Source organism: Dermacentor albipictus, chromosome 1, assembly GCF_038994185.2.
Source record: "Dermacentor albipictus isolate Rhodes 1998 colony chromosome 1, USDA_Dalb.pri_finalv2, whole genome shotgun sequence".
In the NCBI taxonomy this organism is placed as follows: Eukaryota; Metazoa; Arthropoda; class Arachnida; order Ixodida; family Ixodidae; genus Dermacentor; species Dermacentor albipictus.
The window spans coordinates 357741698-357764894 of record NC_091821.1 but is presented as its reverse complement, the minus strand read 5'-3'; the positions used below and the strand labels follow the sequence as shown (position 1 = coordinate 357764894).

Here is a 23197-nt window from a genome sequence, read left to right as displayed (position 1 = left end):
CTTGGCCTTTATCAATTTTCCTTAAAATTCTTATGCAAGAAAAAATTAAGGGAATAGGGTATCGCCAAGAATGACCATCACATTTGAAAATGATGGTGTTGGGCATTATAGAATAGCACTTGCTCAGTTTATTCACGATTTTAAAGCGAAGCCGTCGTGCATATTCCGCCAGCTTTGCAGCTGCTCGCTGTATCGCACATTTGGTCTGTAGTATACATAATGCAAACCAGAACCACAACCACTCCCTTCTGCAACGATATTTCTTTTTGGAGATACTCAACGCAACCTACTTTCATATTAATGGTATTGTCAGTTCGTTGGCAAAGGTTTTGCACTGCGGAGCTTCTCCGGAAGATGCACGCGATTCAGCATTCGCCTATCGGCTCGGCTCGCAACAATCCTCCACCTCGGTCGTGGAGAAAAGTCACGAAGAGCATATCCGAAGAGCAAAGTTTCTTGAAAGAGAATACATTTACTTCGCTACAGCCTCTGCGAAGTCAACGCGTCTACACAATGCTATAAGGTTAAGTGGTGCCACGCGAAGCGGAAGACATATACACGTAGAGAACGAGGACGAGCGCTTTCCGTGTCCCTCTGTCCTGCTTCGCGCTGCACCACTTAAACTTATGAAAGCTACCTAGCCGAAACAACTGCACTGCTATAAAACCTGAGCGCGGCATGCTCAATACGAGGTAACACGGTGCTCCTTTCCTTCCCGCCCTAGTATATGTTACTGTGTGCGAGGAAGCAACCAATGCCATCTATTGCCAATTCACAGCCGAAAGGAGACGCGTATTTGCATACGAATGAGCATCTAGGAACAACGAATGAGCAAGGAAAGCTTCCAGACACTTTCAGAGGACCTTTATTGACATTTTCAGTGCTGAACCGCGACACGTGTCAGAGATAGGAAGAAACGCGAATATGTGGCTTGCAGGAAGCAGGCTTTCCGCACAATGTTCGTGTAATCGGCAAGAAAGAGGACATTTTGGTGCTTGGCATCTGTTGATACGCAACGGAAGCATAAAAACACTCAAGCATACGCATAGAAACAAAAAAGAATAAAAACTTCTACGCCATAGTAAACTAATATTTCGCTTCGTTTTCGGAATATTAAGGACTTCCAAATTTTCGCCCAATGTTTCCAACATCTCCGCACAGGGGAGGCGCAAAATGGTCCATCTCAAATCAGTCTTTGTCGGCAACTGTCCCATTATCATTACTTCCGGATACTGTTGGCGTCTTGGCTGTAACAGCGTAGGTACAGGCAATTTTCACAAAACATTAAAAAAGAAACCAAAGGTAAACAGGAGATGTGGATAAGAAAGATGAAAGAATCCAAATCACTTCGGATTATATATGTGCTTGGCACACTATGACAATGATAACACGTGTAAGATGATGCGCACTAACACTATAGCATACATGCTGAAACGTTCAAATGTTAGAAAAATGCTTGTATGACATCGGTACATTCTACATTTCATAAAAAAAAGGTTTAATACGTTTTACGGGGGTTTCAGTGGGAGTTGAATCTAAAACACGGAATACGCGGTTGTCGTCGTTGTGAACACCACCACCCGCAATGATGAATAAAAGACGCATCAGAGACATTAAACAACATATTTGCTTTATGTATGGGCCCCTTCTTGTCTGCCTTTTGCGCTGCTCTCTCTCAATGACAGATCAACAACTAGCTTGGACAACCACCCTGCTACGTAAAAATACCTAAGATCTAATAGTGTTTCAGTTTGTGAGACCTTTGGGATTTCGGCTACACACGACCCACGTCAACCGATTTTAAGAGTGTAATGAGGAAGCATTATATGCCCCATTAGGTGAAAATCTGGCGTTATAGTTGGCGGTGAGAACGAGTGACGGTACAAAAAATGGCCGACAGCAACGAGTGAACTCACTTCAAATAATACTCGGGTTCACGTCAAACTTCTCAAGGAGGTCCCTGTAAACAAAGTAAAGTAATAAGTTCGGAAACTGTACAAGGTAAAGTTAGGCCTGGGTTGGAATCGAACCCGGACATTTAGGTCGCGACAGAAGAATGCATGCCCGACGCCACGGCAGATTCGAGGTTCTGTTTGACTATGGCTGGGTTCCAATAGTCGCCGTAGACGGCTAAGTAGACGACTAAGCGTACAGCAGCCATCTTAAGTCTCGTTCCAATTCTCACGAAGACGTCAAAGTAGACAGCTTCGCGAAAACAGCATCGAAGACAAAAACGAGTTAGGTGATTTTCCTATCCAAACAAGTTGGCGGCTGAGCAGAACACTTCCAAAGTGAAACTTCCTAGGTGAGGTACTCCGGTCGGCTTACGTCCGTATGGGCGACAGTTATGCGTGTGCCGATGGCGGATAATGTGCGATACCGGGCCGACCCGCGGGTGGAGTTGAAGCAGGCTTCATGCACGCCACAACTCTCCACCACTTCAAAAAATAAGTTCGATATCCTGAGTCCAAATAGAGCCACGTAAGCTTGGCGTTGTAAGAGAAGCAATATATATATATATATATATATATATATATATATATATATATATACAGTGAAAGCTCGTTAATTCGAACTTCAATAATTCGAATTTATGTATAATTCGAACTGTACGATTTGGTCCGGCCAAGCTGCACAGAAGTCCACGTATAAAAAAGTCCGTTAATTCGAACGCGAGAAGGTTCCCTCACGGATAATTCGAACTACGCTCGCCTGGCACACGGCCAGAGAAGCGCGCCTACTGTCTCCACACAAGGCTGTATTGCCTCCTAAACAGAGAGAACGGCGAGAGAAGGCAAAATCGGAAAAAAATCTAACCGACGCGGGGTCAGCCAGAAGGCAGCGGCGGCTGCCGCCTCTCCGTTCTACGTAACCTCCGAGACTTCTTGCCCGTTGCGAATCTCGGAGGCTTTGCAAATCTTGTACAACTGCTAATGTTGTGCGGAGATGGCACGGCAAGCGTTAAAACACAGCGAATCAAGTACGTCGCAGCTGCGCTTGCAATCAAGAACCAACGAATCAGGGCCTTCGCCACCTTCACATGTTCGGCGTCTTTGTCTCGGCAGTCTTCAGCGGTTGTGTACCTCTGTTTTCAGCTTAGGAGGTATCGGCCATCGCGATTCATTGTGATGGTGTTAAGCCTCGTCTAACGTTCGTTTCGGTGGACATCGGTGGTGTGGCACAGTCGGACCCAGAGCTTCGACTTGAAGAAGGCGTGTACCCGCGGCACACGCCATCACTTTCTGACATGCGAAATTTATAACATTCCCTACTGCTTCCAAATCGCAGTGTACTGTTGCTCTCTTTCACTTTCATTAGTTCGAACTTTCGTTAATTCGAACTGAAGCGGCTTCCCCTTGCGGTTCGAATTAACGAGCTTTTACTGTACATATATATATATATATATATATATATATATATATATATATATATATATATATAGGTGTGTATATATAAGAAAGTGCCCTGAGTGTAGCCAGTTGGCCTTCATGAGCTTTTTTTGGCTTTAAATTCTGGTTGACGAATAATCAGGGCGAAGGCGTGTGGTGACGGTGCCTGTGCCCGTGACCTGCACCTGTGTGGTTATAACGCCACACGTGTAGGAGGTGCCACCGCGGCTGCAGCGGCGGTTGCGGCAGATACGTGGCCACCGTCTAATAATCCGGATGTTTGTGAGACTCTCACTCACTCACTCACTCACTCACTCACTCACTCACTCACTCACTCACTCACTCACTCACTCACTCACTCACTCACTCACTCACTCACTCACTCACTCACTCACTCACTCACTCACTCACTCACTCACTCACTCACTCACTCACTCACTCACTCACTCACTCACTCACTCACTCACTCACTCACTCACTCACTCACTCACTCAATCACTCACTCACTCACTCACTCACTCACTCACTCACTCACTCACTCACTCACTCACTGCCTCATAATCAGATCGTGGTTCTGGTGCGTAAAACTCCAGAACTTAATTTGTTTCTTTAAGTCATTCAGTCAATCAGCAAATAAAAACAAAATATTGGTCACGAAATAAGCCACCAGTGCACTTCGAGGAGCTACCACCAATGTCGTATACAGCGTTCGACTGGAAATAGAATCCATTGATTACTTTCGTGTGCGTGTAAACCTTTTTTTTATGAATTTCATGTCCATTCCGGTCGAAGCTCCCTCTTGCTTTGTGACAGGCATGCGGTGGCACCCGAGAACATAAAGCAGTTTCGAACTCCGTTCGGGCAGAGCACGTTTCCACCGGAAGTACTAAATACGCAGAAAGCAGCACAAAAACTGCTCGGTAGGCTATGAATGCCGTAGGGCGTTATTAGCTCGGTTGAGCAGAAAACAGGCACGCTGCACGAACAGCTCTAATGAAAACACCAGCCCTGCGCCCAACAGCCACGCAGAGCTTGCGACGTGGACTCTTTCACATGCGCGCACCCACTTATTCGTAAGTGCGGCCTAGAGCGCTCGTAACACGAAGGCGTGATCCGCATGTTTTACAGCCCCGTAAAACCACAGTTGCGTGACCACCCCTTCCTTTATTTTCCTCTGTCAGGGAAGCTGTTGTGGGAAGACTGCTTGAACTGTTTGGCTCTATAGATAGTGGTGCATTCAAAGTGAAAGAACATGCATTTACTGACGCCGGCATGCCTCACTCCCATTTCGTATATTGTGAATGCATATATATATGTATATATATATATATATATATATATATATATATATATATATATATATATATATATATATATATATATATATATATATATATATATATATATATATATATATATATATATATATATATATATATATATAGATAAGATCACGCTGAGTTTATAGAGTCTCGCATAAGAATCAGAGCTTATGATAAGCAGTGGCCCACTGAAAGTTGTCATAGGAAATGCAGCAGGTCTAGTAGCGATGTACATTAGGGATTACCAAGAACTATTTTAACGCGAGAGGGTTTTATGCGGGGTTCCATAGAAAATGTTTCTGTCGCGCAATACTCATCGCGTAAATCTGTAAGACGGCGATACTTGGCGGTTTTTTGTCTAGGTAATGGTCAGAAAAGTAGACATACAAAGGGTAGAAAGCTTTGCTTCATTAATTTATTTGCGCTTTTGGTGAAGTATGCATGTTGCAACGATGATATTTATGCATAATTTCTATATCGCCGAGTAGTTTCGTAGGCAACATGGCCAGCAGCGTGGGGCCCTCTCAGGGCAATAACTTTGGTAGTGCTGTCAAGTTTTTTGTCGTCTAACAATGTCGGCGTCTGTGGTGACGGCGTTCCTTGAGCGTTCCTGGTGCTTTTTCGAAGGTGCTCCCCGATAACCGTCATCCCTCTAGGGGCACATGCCTTTGTCAATGGGGTTGGTAAAGATTTATATAGTAGGGGGACTAGGGAATGAGGTGAGACTGCAGGCACGTACGTAGAGGATAATATTTTTGTTCCAACTCAACGCCAAAGATTTCAACAGCTCATTATGGACATCTACTGATAGCATTTCTGGACACTACGGGCGCTTACGACGACAGGAGATTGCTATGGGATATTCTCAAGGATGAGTGAATAGATTATGAATTCGTAGATTTGGTGAGAAGGTCGTCAATGCAAAGAACCAGCGGAAATTCACTATAAAAACACCCTGCGCACGCAACGAGCTGTACCTAAGCCTGAAGCTTACTTTTTCTAATCGCATTTATCGGTGACTATATCAGGATGGCTAGTAGGCTGGCAATCAGGAGACGAGGCTGTGTGCCTGCAATGCATTGGTCGTAACTGGGGCTGGCCCAATTTATTAAACTGAACATAGCTGAAATAACACAATTATCACAGTCGTACAGTGCAAAGAACCGGAATTCCACATACGCCCGGAAGCTCGCACAAACACAATATCACTGGAAAGAAGTATTGAGACAGACGAGCGAGCAACAGAGCTAATCAATGGGCGTGCGTGATATTAAACTACAGTCTTCCTAACACACAATATAGATACAGGTATTTAACCATATTGACAAATATAATGTTATTGCATGCCCTTTCATCTCATTTTCTATTCTAATTTTCAGTATTTTTATTACGAAGGCGAACTCGGATAGATTGGTAGAGCGAATTAAGGCTTTTCTTGGGGGATACGCACAATTCAGTTCGAGTATTGGAAAGGGAAGAAGAAGGGAAAAGACTAAATGATATTTGAAAAAAAATGAATAGCCACACCACGGAAGGAAACTTCCACTCCGTGGATTGACAATGAATGGATTGACAATGAAGTTGTGAAGGTAAAAAGTGGTCAGGTGTAGCGGCTTCAATATTTCTTTGAAGTTTCCCCCTTTAGCAGTCGGCATAGGAGAGCAGGCAATAAGTGGCCACCACTTGGGGTTATTTCTTATTCTTGGGTGTGGTTGCTATTTTTCTTCTGTGTATTTCGTTCTTTGCTGCAGTGATTCCAGCTTCATTGTCCTTTGTTCGCGAAGAACATCTTAAGTCCTCATTGTCGTCGTCACAAAGGCTTTCATCTCAGCCACCGTATTCTTCCTGGTTGTGTCAGTCCTTCCTTTCATTGTGACGCGATCAAAAGAGTAGGAAAGGTAGGAAGAATAGAAATTACCCCTTGTGACTTGCTTTGATGCAATTTGAGCAGCGCAGGGCTGTCTCTACCTTGGTGCGAACAATGTCTTTCTTTGAGACAGAAAAAAGGCAATGTTTGGAAAAAGAGCTTTTACCGTTTCGTGCGAATGAAAATAACACACATTTCCTTCGAACTTCTCTTTGTACTGATAGGTTCAACGACCTATAGGCACAAAAAGACGGAGGCGTGCAAAGCACCCCTTTTCTGCTACCTATATGAAACAAGCAGAGTGGCTATGGAAATTTGCTAGGCCGGCCAAAAGCAATATTATTCCTGCTTTGGGAACTATAGACAGTGATTGACGTAACCTGCAAGAATGATCCTATGCGCAAAAACTGTCACAGGCCGACGGCATGACTTTATCTGACGTGTAGAAATGAATTTATTTATGTGATACAGAATGGGGGCAGTAGCACACAAAAATAAATCGTGGGATCGCTATATGCAGTTGTTTTGGTGTCATGATTTCATTGGCTGTCGTACACTTCCTTATGATCAAATAACCAATATGTTCCCTTGAACGTAGGGAAGTGGCTCATCAGAACAGACTTAATTTATTGCACGAGAATGCGTGATATGCGACAACAGGCTGCCGAAGTATGAAATATGTAGATTTTTAAAAACACGATGGGTTTCACAGGCATGCTTCTGGTACCTGATATGAGCCTACGCTAACTTTGTATTCCGAAAACGTGTGTTTGTTACCGCTAGGTAAACGTACAGGCAAACCCTAACCAACCACGCATAAACTAGTTTTTTTTTCAAGGCTGTAAAGAACTCTAAAACTCCCATCTCTGCGACAATATGTAACATTAATAAAATTTGTAGCTACGTCATTGAATGTTTCATTTGTGTAGGCGAAAAAATAACTTAGACAATCACAGCAAAAGTACCATGCAGCTGCAAATATGAGAGCGGGTTCAACGAAAAGCATCTTTGCGTATTTTATAATCATAGCAAATGCGTTTATTTTCGTCCACACCCTCTCCTATTAACCTTCGCTCCTTCATTCATAACCTTCGGGCCAATTTGGACTCCTGCACTTCGTATTCACTGTCGCCATCGGTGGCGACCGTAGCACTTCCCATTGCCCTCGCTACTATATTTGGAGTACTCCTGCTCGACACGAACCAACAAATATCACAATCTCGTGGCAAATATGATTGATTTCCATTTCTATTGGTTATTTAGCGCTAATGAAATGCGCTGCTGAAATTGTTCTGGTTTGTTTCACTTCAGTAAGTTGTCAATTGTCGTCTATTGATTCCTCTGCGGCACCCTGTGTTGCTAAATATCATCACCAGGTCGAAGAAAAACAAAAAGAAAACAAAAGACAAAATAAGGAAAGAAGGTCAAGAACAAAGCGGCGCAACACACAGATTGAGGAGGAGAGGCTGAGCGCAATAGAAAAATAACGAGGTCGCCACGCAAATTGCGTGGTGTGTTTGTCTCACTTTGAAACTCTGACCACAGTTATACTAACAGCAAAAGCAAGCGTCGCAAGAAGCATAATCTGAGCGAGTTGGCTGGGCTCAACGAACAAGATACATATTTCTATGGGATTGGCGAATGGGAATGGCTGCAGCGATGACGGCTACAAAGTGAGATGGCAGGAGCATTATAGGCATGGTCGAGGCCAGACACAAAATCTGTAAAAGGGTACTTCGAAGTCAGAGATAATGAAAAGTGCAAGAAGAACCACCGTTCATATTTGTGGTGGGAACATAAACAGGAGAGGCGGCTTCATGGCAAAGTAAATGAGTCAGATGAGATAAATATCTCGACTTAAGCGTGCATGCTACCTTCTTGTTTACGCGGAAGGAGAGGAAACATGTAATATATATGAAAGTTCGAGGAAGGTTGTTCGTTGTTTGAACTTACCTCCAAGCATTGATTTAGGAGTACAGCGTTCCTTGAAAATCAAAGGCATTACCTCTGCAAAACTCTAAATCAGTTAGATAGAAAACCATTCACCTTGAACAAGATCTTGGGACCATGGCCTCGCATATCGCAGCTACAAAAGGCCACAAAAGTGCTGCTGCGATTTTTGAAAGCTACTGGACTGAGTTACCGTCTGCGATCCGGGCTGATTGACCATCAGTGACATCGAGGAGAAAGCTGTTACCACGTTGGCGATATCCACAGTTGACTTTCTATTCTTCTCTTAATCTTGGCCTCCACTTTTCCCTTCCCCTAATGCAAGGTAGCCAACGGTGCTCGGTCCTGGCTACCCTCCCAACCTTTATTTTATAATTCTATCTATCTATCTATCTATCTATCTATCTATCTATCTATCTATCTATCTATCTATCTATCTATCTATCTATCTATCTATCTATCTATCTATCTATCTATCTATCTATCTATCTATCTATCTATCTATCTATCTATCTATCTATCTATCTATCTATCTATCTATCTATCTATCTATCTATCTATCTATCTATCTATCTATCTATCTATCTATCTATCTATCTATCTATCTATCTATCTATCTATCTATCTATCTATCTATCTATCTATCTATCTATCCATCCATCCATCCATCCATCCATCCATCCATCCATCCATCCATCCATCCATCCATCCATCCATCCATCCATCCATCCATCCATCCATCCATCCATCCATCCATCCATCCATCCATCCATCCATCCATCCATCCATCTATCTATCTATCTATCTATCTATCTATCTATCTATCTATCTATCTATCTATCTATCTATCTATCTATCTATCTATCTATCTATCTATCTATCTATCTATCTATCTATCTATCTATCTATCTATCTCCCAGGATCAAATAGGACGTGGCGTCGACAATATTGCTCTCTTTATGTACGTTTTGGAAGAGGGCACTAGAATATAATGCACTTTGGGCATCAGCCTTAAATTGGGTGTTTTAAGAGATTGGCCGTGTTTAGCCAACATGCACAGCCCTGCAACCCAGCCTCGTAAGGACGGAACAAAAACAAAGGGCGTCATCAGATCAGAAATTTGGACCGTACCACCTTGTAGTGCAAGAATGAGTTATCCAGGTTTACAAATTGCTGATGGAGGCTACCTAAGTAAGTCATTGAAATTTATGACGATGAAACAGTCGACCACAGACTCGTTTGGACGTGACAGTATATGTTATGATTATGTGCAGTGAAATGCCTAATTCGGGAAATCAATGCATGAATGACCAAATGAACAGCAAAAACACAGATATTTATCATTCGCCTAAGTGTGGAGTTGCCGCTATTACTAGCGTAGAACTTTCCTATATGCATAGACATAATAAATATAAAAACAGAGGCAATAAGACAATCTCACGAAAGGAAAGTGTGGTGGTTGACCCAAAAATTGTTTCCTATCTGTTCGTAATAAACCCATGAAAACAATATTAGGGAGTAATCAGGCTGTGCGAAGATTGATGAACAGCATTGTCATATCCCATATTTTCTGGCATGAAGCTAGCTTAGCACTGCTGGTGGTCAATTTTTTACAATTTCATGGGTGGCTACTACAGTTGCTTCTGCAGTCGTAAACGCATTGCTCTAATGAGCTTCTTATTCAAGGGAAGCATCGTGGCGCTTGCAGTGCAAACTGGATACTTCCAAAGCAAGTGTGTGTAGGCAACAAGGACAAAACACGCGAAGCTCCTCTGAACCTTTGTAGCAAAGTTGTTTCGCGGAATCGTAATTGTGAGCACACGTTATGTATGGCATCCCATACGATGTCGAAATTCCTATCTCAACTTACAGACCTGTCAACTGCAGCAGCATAGACGTAGCCATAATGCTATCAGAGCTGTGGAACTTATTTGTAAGCCTCCCGCAAAGCATTGTAGGAGCTGCCGCACGTGCCTTTTTACTTCCGCGCCAAAGTCAAGACAAGAGGGTCTCTACCTAGAGCAGTTTATACATACATACATACATACATACATACATACATACATACATACATACATACATACATACATACATACATACATACATACATACATACATACATACATACATACATACATACATACATACATACATACATACATACATACATACATACATACATACATACATACATACATACATACATACATACATACACACACACACACACGCATGCACGCACGCACACGCACACACACACACACACACACACGTACATACATGTGCAGGGGTGGGGTTATTTCCAATGAGTCTGTTTTGTGGCCTGCATATTCGAAGCTTATTCTTTCCACGTGAAAAAAATGAGAGCCGCACTGGAAAGCACAACTTTTCTCAGAAGCTACAGGTATATGCATTCAGAAGGAAGACAGTTGATTCAGAAATGTGTAAAACATGCTCGACATGTGGTGCTCACTAGAAATATGAACATAAGAAAACCAAGAAAGTCTTGATCGTTAGAAGCACTCTTTGAAAGTGCTCAACCGATCACAGTCGTGTGACCAATTTCTGCACAGACTAATTGATTGAAGTGAATCGGGTTTCCCATCAACTTTTGGCTGCCAGAGCCATGTCGTTTTACGGCTTGTCCCGTTGTGCGCATGAGAAGGCAAAATTTCCTATATGCGCACGTTCAACGTGTGGGCGCATGGTATTCCGGTGCCCTAATCTGTTAGCGGACGCCATTTTTGTTGTCTGACGCGTGCAGAAACGAAGCACAACTGCTCTCGCGTCAAGTTCTATAAGACCATTACAGCAACGCTGCAATTATTGATGTTTTGAAGCAAAGGCAAAGAATCCAGCTGGAACCATCTCACGTCGAACGTCGGTGTTAATGCGATTAGCAGTGAAGCATTATAGCGGAATACCGTAAGAATGGTCGATTACTATTTTAATCGATTAACGAATAATCATTCATCATTCTAGCCTTTATTAGATTATTTGTTTACCAAGAAAGCTTTATCATCGATTAATTGATTAGCCTAATTTTTGCCTGGTGCTAATCAAAACGTTGAAACACAGTTATCGACATTTGCAGGACACCATTTTAATATATGAGATACGGAACCAAAACTGAAACACAAGTGTATAGACATTTGATGAAGAATAATCTTTAATTTGTTAAATAATAAATATAGCTGACACTAGTGGCTTTCGAATAGATAAACAATATAAATTAGAAAATGGCACTTCGTGCTGAAATAAATCTGTGAACACCTGCACAGTACAGTTAAAAGAAAAATGACAAAAGTGAACGGTGAAGTCTAATTTCAATATGCAAGAATTTGCAACATGCTCATGGGAAAAGGAATATACTGGGGCGCTGTAACGTAAAACAATTCCAGTATGCCTTTATTCCAATCTCCTGACGTCAAATTTGCGTAACCACCGAAGCAAGCATCGGGAGGTGACCAACAGCGTAGCCTGAAGAGCCCCATTAAACGGTCTCCTAGTTTATAGGGGGTGAGTTTTCTGCGCTTTCAAAATGAATATTATTGCCACATTGAGCGGTTGTTCGTTTGTAATTGGATATCAGTACGGGAGGAGCACGTTCAAGGGGAGAAGGTTGCGATGGGGCCGAGCCAGCGCATTCAAAGTATATAACCGGCTGAAGACGGTGATGCCGGCGTCTGCGATTTGTTCGCTTTCCCTTACTTAGCTTGCAGTTGCTGATCGAAAATCGCGGTGGCATGCTACGGAAGGTTAAGAATCCCGCTAAAACAGATTCTCAGCAAACAAGAGTTGGCAGAGCCAGGTCGTAAACGTGTCGAAAGTGCTTGAAAACGTTACACGGCCACGCAAAAGGCTTATTGTATGCATATAAACCCATGCTTTCCGGCAGGTGCGAGTAGCCAGTGCCTGAGCGATCGGCAGCAGCCATCTTTTATTCCTTTGTGAACGTGGCAGCCTGCAGCTATTCGGAAAAAAAAATTAAATTTTGTTTGGCATAATAATGCATCTTTAACGCAGACACCGACGCCGTGAGTTCTCGCGATTTTGTGACGTCACGTGACAGGCAGGTGGAGTTTTTGCAGCGCGAAAACTTCTGAGCAATAGCTGAGAGCTAATGGCGAAAAGGCGTCGAATCAGAAATAAGTATTTTTCTTTTGTTCGATCAGATCATGCATGATCAGTATGTACACGTCATATCAGATGGGGAGCTATCGTAGATTTTGTGACGTCGCATGACAAGCAGGCGAAGTGGGGGTGGTTCGAAAAGTTTTTCGCCTATCGCGGAAGGATGGTTGCAGAATTGGAATACAAAAGATTAGAATAGCTTTACGTTATATCGCACTAGGTTCCAGTTTGTTGGCGCTAATGAGCGCCTAGCAAAATAGTCGACAGGGTCTTGGCTTCCCGACGCGAAGCTTTCTATGGTAAGTTCTCGTTAGCCTGCCTGATTCCTTCTCAGCTTTAAAACGACCCTACAGATAATTTTTCATCTTTCTTTGGATTATACTGCCATTATACGGGTGGCTCTTATCCAGGTGAGTTTTCATGGCTGTCGTGTTGGCACAGAAGCGCCGAGAAATGCCGTCACTGCTTGCAAAGCCGCGTGACAAACATGTCACTCCTGTAAACCCTTCAGGCACTATACGTCGTGAGGCGAAAGAGAAAGCGTCAGCAACAGTGTCTGAATAGCTTATTCATCCGATGCTGCTCGCGGACGTGTGGTATCGATTTCAACTTCTGGCCCCCTACATTTCTCTCTCATGTTTCTCCGAGCTCAATAGCTTTGGCGGCACACGCCTCAAGTTTTCGTCGTAGTGCTCTGGCAACAGCTCTTTTTGCAGCCAGTAATTATGCATTCGCAATGCTAATTATGATCCTTCCATGAAAAAAAAATCCTCTACTCTCTGCTGTTGCGCCAAATTTTAAAAAATCTTATTATTGCAGCTAGACTCACGCATTAAACGTCTCATTCTTATGTTTTAAATTCTTTATTAAGCTACAGGAAGATAGAATTCCCCAATAAGCGGTGCTCCATGCAAATGTTTTGGAATAGCATTTGGAACACAAACACGCACAAAGAGAAAGGAAGGGAAAGCACAGCTGCAACGCAATGTTGTACTCTAAATGAGGCGAGGCGTGTTTTATAGTTAACGAAGTAGTGAAGTACAGTGAAATACAGTGAAGGCACTCTTGAAATTTTTACGTTCAAGTGGACGTTCATGACCTTCCCTACATTTTTTTTTGTTTCTTTGCCTTTTCTCTCCGCCTTTTCTTTCCGTCTTTCGTTTCCCTTCACTCTTCCACCAGTGCACGGTAGCAAACCAGAATCTCATCAGGTTAATCTCACTACTTTTTGCAACCCATTTATCTTGCCGTTAAAGAAAAAAATTATCACCGTTATCAGCATCATTAATTGGCAGCACGATGAGGGGACGACAATCGCAGACCACAGAAGGAAAAATAAGGAGCGCTTATCATTGACGTCGCCTGTGTGGAGCATATCACCATTGTGATAAAGCTGAAAAATGAGAAACTGGCGGTGGTGATGTGGGAAGTAGTCTCCGGAAGCACAGTGGCATAGTTGTTGGAATGCCATCGACACATCCAACTTTCATCTCCTGCTCCGGCAGAAGATGAAAGGCTTTCCGGGTAGAGCGGTTGCCCCGGAAAGGCGGTGGTCCCGTGTTCGGGCGCCCGACCAGAACGAATTTTTCTTCGATGACGAGGCTCTTTTTTTTTTTCACAAAACCCGTATGTGTTTCCTTTGTAGCAATTAGCTAAATCCGGGGGCATGTCTCATTTTCTCTTTATTCATTACTTCTCGCCACCTTGCGGATTTTCGCAGAGCTATTACGTCATAACAGGAGGCAAAAGAAAAGTAACCATGGAGGCCTTAATTCATGTTTGCTAGTGATTGTCCACAGAAACATCGGAAGCAGAGACGCAAGTTTTTTTGTTTCGCTTATAGCGAAAATATGTGCAAGTGGGCACGTGGTTGCAAGATACCGTCATTTTTTAGAAGACACACAATAATGTTAAATATAATCATTGTTGCATTTGTTTAACCTGAGACCTGCCTTCTCGTCTCTTTATGTTCTGTAATCCTACAACCTTGTTTGCTTTTTAATTCATAACTCAAATATTTCTGAATACACATCAGTGTAATCCACGCGCGCTGCTTGTGGCAAGCACAACAAAGCAACAGTTCTTGCCCTGTAAGACTCCTGTCCAAGAAGAAACTCCGTGGCGACGGTGAAACAATGTCGGTCCTCCCGTTGCCGTTCCTATCTTTGATTCCTTTGGGAAAGTATGGCACACTTTGTAAGATAAATGGAACTAGCTCAGCAAGACAGAGACGCTTAAGAGCTCCAATATGATAAGAAAAAATGGAGGCATGAAGACACCATTGTCATAGGGCACTTGATAAAGTAGAAGATGGACGTGTTGGTGATTCACTATGGACATGTCTACACAGCGCAATAGGGGAGGACAGAAGATATAGGACCGAATACAGCACTTGTTATTATAGCCCTTAGTTTTTTTCTTTTTGTTTTTTTTTCGGGGAAAAAATTGACCTGATTGCCATAATGTGATGTGCCTGTTCAGCACGGGTAACCTTTCAAGTTGCTTTTTTTTAGGGCGCAGCTCGTTTGAATACGCGAATCTCCACTATAGACTCCGTGCTAACTTACAAGACCGCAGTAGATGCATCAAGCACTACAAATTATCTATAAGAAAGCAAACACATCCAGGATAAGAACAACTTGAGAGGCCCACACCTTATTTCAGACTTGGTATGAACGAGATGCTTTTGCGAGGAAAGGTACTTTCCATATTGTGAAAGAAACAAAGCATTCAATATCTCTACAAAGCGCGCACATGACGATCTAAAGACGGACAGAAAACATGTTTCAGTGATGCTAAACGAAAAAGTAGATGATTTTGGATATCACGCCTGATGCATCTAAATATATTTATTTGGTGCTTCCCTTCTGATCGGTCGCCACGAGCGAGGAATAGCTATCCGCTCGAATCATGCTGCAACTGAACGTCTTTGCATTCTGTACATCTTTCTTTCTTTTAGTTTACTCTGCACCGTCCTGCGGAGCAGCAAAAGAACGCCATTACTGGAAGATTTTTCGCTTCCCTACCAATTTCCCCTTTCGTCTCTTTCAACTTCTGCACGCTGGTTACGCAGTTTGGTTTTGCTTTCAGACGTTCTCACGGCATTGTCGGGGCGAACGCAAAAGCGGAAACGGAGAAGTAGCAAACACGACAACAAGGGCTCGCAACAATGAACAAAATCGGAAAAGGAAAAGAAGCCTCAGGATATTCGCAGGAAAAATTGTTAACCACAAAACGCTGTCCGCTGCTGGTGACAGAACGTTTCAGAGATAAAAAGCGAATCGCTCTTGTAACCGCAGCGCTGGAAAATTCGAGCATGAAAGGACGAAACAAAGAAAATGGAGCAAAGAAGCAGCACGTGGCCGTCGCCGCAATAGAGATGAACAACGGCAGAGGCTCTCTGGTGGGGGTGGTTACGGATGCGGCGAGCGAAACATAAATGGTAGCCATCGGCAAGGTCTGCTTTGAAATGTCGCTCGAAATGGCGCGGCATTTTCATCCGTCTCCTTTCTGCTACTGAACTATGAACATTGCGGAAAACGTAGAATAAGAAAGCAAGAGTGTATCTTCGGGACTGGCATTTTTCGGAATGGATGCAAGGAAACGCCGTGTGGGTAATAACAGACATCGGAAAGAGAGAACACTCTTTTTATCATTTACCTTTTTCTTTTAATTTCCGAAGAGAGCACGGAGCTGCCTGCCTTCCATTTTAGCGTGCATTTTGTTTGTCAAGCAGCACTCGAACCTAATTACAGCAACCGTGCCTTTTTACCTCCATCATACGTTAGAATTTCGGTATCCGCTTTTTTTAGTATAATATTTGCACTTATAAGCTAGTGCTGTCCCGTCGAGTGTTTCTTCACAGGACTTTGCGGGTAATAGACAAGGGAGCAGAGCGCGACGATTTGCGCTAGTTGGATTCGAATGTCAGTGTTTTGTTTCCTCCCTGGATTGTGCTGTAAGCTATTTCAATGGCATAACCATAGTAATACACAAATCAGTTGAGCGCATTTCTTGTCTTTTTCGTGGTGTGTTCGTATTCGAGGTGATAGTGAGATGCAGAACAGCCACCCTTGTGAATTGGTATTTAAATGCACTTTGCAGCTTAATCGAGTAAACCCTTCAAATTCATAATAACAGTTTCCATAAATATGCAGAAAAGCGCACAGGACATGCACGTAAACACGGCACCTTTACTTTGATCATTGAGAAATATGGCTACTAAATAGAAAACATAGTACCACGCGTTAAATAATTTTTTTATTGCTTCACGATCCGCCTGTCTCGTTTTGTACATATTCTTGATTGTTTTAAATCTTCAGAGATCGTTTTATACAAAATAAGATCAATCACGTATAAAGGGACCTAATGCGCAAGAAAAAAGCAAAGCGATAACGTGAAACAATGCGTAAATTACTCTGCACTGAACTGCACAAATCCATGCACGTTTGCCGTAAAATATATCGCTCTGCGGCCTATTAAGCATGTATTATGCCAGAGAGTATACATAGAAATGGGTCAATAAAGACCCTCTTCATAATCTGAATTTACCAACGCATTTGGTACGATTACAGCTCTCGAGTAAATCGCGTTTTCTACGTCAAAAAAAAAGTCCCCCCCCCCTTTTTTTTTTTGCTGTACAGCAGTTGTTGAGGTGAGAGCTTCAAGAACCCCGTACAACAAACACTTGTTATTGACAGCCACATTCATCGCGAGAAATTATACAGACCACTCAGCGCAACATCATCGTTAGCTCAACAATCTGACTTTTCACATCTTGTCGCTATTAGTTCTTGCTACACCATTAGTTTTAACAGCGTGGAATGGACAAAATAACCCTTCCGGAAATAGGAAAGAACAAAACACTTGGTTGTGGAGCATATTTGATAAGCTAGTAGCTTATTGAGCGATTATGGGCTAGGAGCTGAAGGGAAACCGTTGGCGACATCTGTTTGCGCTGAAACAAATAGCAGAGTATAGAAAGTCGGGAGAGACATTCTCGCATGACACTTCCTGAAACTCCATTTTTCGTCAGGGCCAAATTTACACTGCCTAAATAGCAGCCGCAATGGGTAATGAAAAGGCAAAAAATTGCGCGTTAATATGCCTGTAGGCGTCCATTTGATGGTGCGGTATATAGTGGCCCAGCCAAATGCGACTTGTTTATGCTTTCAGTCCGCAGCAGGAAAAAGTGGCGCCACTAAAACGAAAAGATACTCCGCTTCACAGCTTAAGGATTCCTTTCGTGTGTACGTCTGCCTGGTAACGCGAAATTGGGAGATGTACCCGAATAAGTGTGCACTCGTGATGCTGTTGGGAAAGACGTGCACTGCCTTTTCAAGATTGCTAACTGTTCCCTAAAGAACCCGATTCATGGATACTTTGTCTACAATGGTCCTTTCAGCACCCCTTGACAGTTCTAAGGCACTGGACTTAGGCAGTGCCGTAACGTTGGGTTCTAGAGGTGGTCCCGTGCTGCGAAACGCAAATGAATACCTCTTGTTTCTTGAATATGTCTCGCATAAGATACCTGCCTTAAATATGTGCTCTTTTGACAAGGTCGAAAGCCAGTGTAGTCTGCACGTGAATGTGTGGCCAGCTAAGCAAATGCCCGCAGCAGCCCTACAGGTATAACATTTCGTGATATCATCAACGGCATCAAATTCACTACCATCCCCAGAAAGATGCAGTAGTTGCTTTTGTTTATTTTCTATATTACTGCATTTAAATATGTTTGGTAACGTCACTGGCAATCCGTACAATATTTCTCCTGTTACTAACAGCATTGAATGAAGCGTTCCGTTGAGTTGCTTGTTCTTCGAGCAAGTTCTGTGTCATCTGTGCTGCCTAAGCAAAACCAGCAACAACACACAGGCAGGGTCGCAAAGCGGAACGATAGGCCACGAGCCCGCCATCTCTATTCCTCCCCCCTCAAGAACCACCACGCCCTCATCGCTCCCCGGTGCGGCCTCGGCAGCGGCAGTCCAGTCAAGTGTAGTCACCCTCGAAGGTATTTATGCTACGATACAACAGATGCTTCACCAGATGGGCGAATTAAACAATAAAGTCAAGGAGAACACACTAAGCCATGAAGACCTTGAAAGAAGAATACGCAAGGTTGAGTTTGGCTCGCGCAAGCGGGTCGACGACGAGATCAGCAACCCACGCATCAAGGCGTACAGGCGCATAAATAACACGGGTGACGTCAGGGACGCCGACAACTGCGACGGTGGTGGCATGAACGTCAGCAATGGCTAACACCACACGCAGCGCGCCCGAACACCTCGAGATCTGGCAGTGGAATTGTCGCTCTTTCAACAAGAAGGCAAGTTCACTCCAACTCTTCATCCAAAATCACCTATACCCCCCCGACATCATCTGCCTTCAGGAGGTCGGGAACCAGCCGATCAGGCTACGGGGTTACTACGTAATTAAACACGCGGGATCACCGAAAGTCGCGGTTTTAGTGCACAAAATGGTGACGGCCGTGGGACAACATTATCAACATCATGACATTAATCACGTGCTAGTGGAAGTCCTCCCGCAGAAGAGGGGTAGACGTAGCACTTTCATCCTGAATTTGTACAGTCCGCCGAGGGCTCAGAAAGACGACTTCCGCAACATCATTTACGACAGCGTGAGAGCCGCTGGCTGCAACCAGCTGGTAGTTGTGGGAGACATGAACGCTAGACACAGGACTTGGGGCTACCAACAAGACACGCAAAAGGGAAGGTCGCTCCTCGATGCGGTTGACCAAATGGGCCTCGAATTGATAACCAACCTCCTCCAACCAACCCGAGTAGGCAACAGCGTCAGTCGAGACACGTTTCCGGACCTGTCATTTGTCAAAAACGTAAGGGAATACTCATGGGCGCACCTGGGCGAAACATTGGGCAGCGATCACTATATCCTCAGCATCTCGGTATCCACGCCGAAACTCAAGAGAACAATTGGCGAAATTAGGCTTACGGACTGGGAGGCATTCAGACAGTACCCCCCGCCCGAAAACGGTATAACAGACATAGCGGAATGGATGCAGCACCTCCGGGAAGCCCACATCCAAACAACTAAAACCATCCAGCGCACGGTCGAGACGCCCGAAGTCGACCGCCGGCTCTTACACCTGTGGGAAGCCCGTGAGGGACTCCTCAAACGGTGGAAGCGACAGCGGTTAAACCGGAAGCTACGTCTTCGAATCGAGAAAATAACAGACGAAGCCAGAAATTACGCAAACGAGCTGACGCAGCAAAATTGGGTACAGTTTTGCACCTCGCTCAAGGGTACCCTGAGTACGGCGCAGACGTGGGCCATCCTACGCTGCCTGATCGAGCCCGACAAGGCGAAATCGACAACTAGTCGGACGCTTCTAGAAATCGCTCACAAGTTCGCCGGAAACGACCAGGATTTGATTGACACCCTAAAAACCCGATACCTGGGTAGCGACCTCATACAACCCTGCCTCCTAAAATATGAAGGAGAACCAAGACCAGAACTGGACGCTCCCATCACGGAGGAAGAGGTGTATGCCGCGGCACGAGCCTCACAGCGCACCACAGCTCCCGGAGTTGACAAAATCACCAATGCCATGATTAGAAACCTGAGCCCGATGCACATCCAGGACTTGACCGAATACCTAAACGAGGAACTCTGGAGCAAGGGCCACGTACCAAACGAGTGGAAACACGCGGAAATCGTGACCATTCCCAAACCCGGCAAGAAGCCCGCGATCGACGCACTACGTCCCATCTCGCTGACTTCGTGCCTCGGCAAGCTGTACGAGAGGGTCATCGAAACCCGCCTCCAACATTACATAGAGGACGGTGACCTCTTCCCGCACACCATGCTTGGCTTCAGGCCGGGACTTTCGGCTCAAGATGCCTTCCTAATCCTAAGGGAAGAAGTTCTCAAGGGCATCCCGAAGGGAGGAGAACACCTCCTGCTCGCACTCGACCTAAAAGGGGCCTTCGATAACATCTCCCACGAGGCCATTCTCAAGGGACTGAACGACATCAGCTGCGGGGAGCGCATCTTTAATTACGTTAAATCGTTCCTGACGGGCCGGACAGCAACCATCGGGATAGGCACGACTCGATCGGATACGATCGACGTGCCGAGCAAAGGAACACCGCAGGGGGCGATAATCTCCCCGATTCTCTTCAATGTCGCGATGCTAGCGCTGACCAAAGAGCTGCGGAAGATCCCCGACCTAGGTTACGCCCTGTACGCAGACGACATCACGCTCTGGGCCACCAAGGGCTCTCTAGCGCAAAAAGAGGCGACCCTTCAAGAGGCCGCGACGGCCGTGGAGAGATTTGCGGCAGCGAGCGGGATGCGTTGTGCGCCCGAAAAGTCCGAGGTGATCCGGGTGCACGGAGGAGGAATCTACAAGTCCCCCGGCCCTATCGACCTCTATCTTGAGGGCCAGAAGATAACGGAAGGCAGTAAGACTAGGATTCTCGGTTTTTGGATCCAGAGGAACCTGAAAGCCTCCCACACCATCCAAACCCTAAGGTCGGCCACCAACCAGATCTCGCGGATTATAAAACGAATTACAAGAAGCCGCAAGGGCATGCGAGAAGAGGACACGATTCGCCTCGTCCAGGCTCTGGTGATCAGCAGAATAACGTATAGCATGCCGTATCACTATCACTCGCTAAACAAACGCGACCAAGAACAAGTCGATGCCATCATCAGAGGCGCGTACAAAACGCCCCTGGGTCTCCCTGTCACCACCTCAAACGAGAAGTTAGCGGCCCTCGGGATCCACAACACCTTCGCTGAGCTGTCGGACGCGGTTATGGCTTCGCAAAAGGCCAGACTGCAGAACACGGCGGCGGGCAGAGCCATCCTCCACCGGACCGGAACGGCAACGGAGCTCCGTGCCCTCGATGGGCAACGATCACTCCCGCCTGAGGTCAGAGGCAAGATCAAGGCGAATCCGGTACCGAAGCACATGAGTCATGAACTCCATAAAGGACGACGCAAGGCTCGCGTCGACAGACAGCGCCGACAATTCAAGGGTGACCCGTACGTGACGTACGTGGACGTGGCGGCGTACCCTGTGGGGGGCCTCTTCGCGGTAGCCGCCGTGAACGGGAGAGACAACTCCTTGACTCTCGCGGCCTCCGTGAGGGCAGAGACCCCAGCTGCGGCTGAGACCATAGCCGCGGCGCTGGTAATAAAGCAAGAAGACAGGGTAGGCAGGGAAGTCCATGTCGTTACCGACTCGCAACAGGCCTGCCGTAACTTTACGAACGGACGAACACGGCTGCTGGCAGCTCAGATTCTAGGCCCGAGGCTGCAAGAATACCATCAAATCACGTGGACGCCGGGTCACGCGGGTCTGGAGGGGAACGAAAGGGCGAACGCCCTAGCTCGAGCGCTAATCAACCGAGCGGGGCAAGACCAATCGTCTCATCAATCCCCACCCTTTACCTTCATGCCCCTGCCATCCAATTATTGCGACCGACTGGAGATCCAGCGACTCAACCGCAGGATTTATCCCCCGCCTCACAAAAATGTCAGCACTGAAGATGCCGTAGCTCTCCGACTTATACAGACCAACACATTTCCAAACCTACACAGATACAGTAAAATGTTCCCACATACATATCGCGGCATCTGCCCCTGGTGCGGCGACACACGCCCTACACTTTTTCACATCTCTTGGGGGTGCGAGGGCAAACCTCAACACTTAAAGACGCCTAGCACGTCATTTGAGCGGTGGGAGGTACAGCTGACCGGCGATACCCTGGCGGGACAAGAAGCTCTCGTCCATCAAGTACGTCGAGCAGCCACGGCCAGTGGAGTCCTGGAATGAGGACCCCACCCACTCGACCTCAAGAGCAACCACCTCGGTGGTCCAAATAAATGTTTTTTTTCTCTCTCTCTCTCTCTGTGTCATCAAAATATTCATCTCTTCATTTCGCTTGGAAGAAGAGGGGGCTACGGAGTACGGTCGCGTACTAGGCTCCACCTATTTTGAATGTTTTACGATGTGTGATCGACGATTCCATCTATAATCCTTAGGCGAAAGACGCGGGAAGTTCCGAGGGACACCTGGATATCCAAATCAAGTAGGTGGACCAATTATTCAAGGCACATCGATCCCTTCTCTGAAGAACCACACTGACGCTGCAACTAAGCCTAACCAGCACAGTTCTCGCCGCAGCGAGTTTGGCCTAACCGGTGATGAGGCTTATCTGGGCCCCTCGGAGAGCCTAAAACCCAAGATTAGCGCCGCTAGACGGAGGCCGCGAGTGTGAAGGGATAGTATATAACGGAGGAGTACGACAAAGACTCAGGTTAGCATAACGTGGGGAAAGGCAAGCAAGCCAACTTGGAATCCGGGATTCCCGGAAACAAAGACCAAGAAAAACGTCTCCTAGGAGAGGTTTTGGTTAGAAACACGTGGAATAAGGGCCAGGAAGTACGGCAAGTCATCATGGCGAGCAAGATGCCCAATTTGCCGAAGAAGAATTACAAGATGATCACGCGTCCACGTGGTGGGTTTAAGGTCACCGACTACGGACTCG

General features: G+C 45.3%; 1 long non-coding RNA gene across 4 annotated transcripts in view; it reads right to left on the bottom strand.

Annotated features, from left to right (window-relative positions):
• LOC135902072 (uncharacterized) overlaps window positions 1-23197 on the bottom strand; it is a 202878-nt gene that overhangs the window by 65564 nt on the left and 114117 nt on the right. The window lies entirely within an intron of this gene.